Source organism: Terrapene carolina, unplaced genomic scaffold (assembly GCF_002925995.2).
Source record: "Terrapene carolina triunguis isolate 2854851 unplaced genomic scaffold, T_m_triunguis-2.0 Scaffold16843, whole genome shotgun sequence".
In the NCBI taxonomy this organism is placed as follows: Eukaryota; Metazoa; Chordata; order Testudines; family Emydidae; genus Terrapene; species Terrapene triunguis.
Window position 1 is genome coordinate 1 of NW_020681194.1, and position 315 is coordinate 315.

Here is a 315-nt window from a genome sequence, read left to right on the forward strand (position 1 = left end):
GTGAGGCCGAATTAAGTCATCACTCCTGCCTCTATTCAGCTGGAATCTGACACCCCCGCCTGCCGCTAATCCCAACGCCTGGCTCACACCCAGAGCCGGAGACCTTGTCACTTCGCACCTGCATCACGCGCCGTAATTAAATTCCTCCAGCGCCCTGGCAAGGCTCTGCAGCCCCGCCTGTCCCAGCGGCCCCGGTTTACACCAGGTTCCTCTGCTCTCACCGACAGAGGACTGGGCTAGCAGGGGGCTGCGGGTCGGGAGTGAGGGGCACCGGCAGACCTGGGGGGGGCAGGGCTGGGGGGGGCAGGGGCTGTG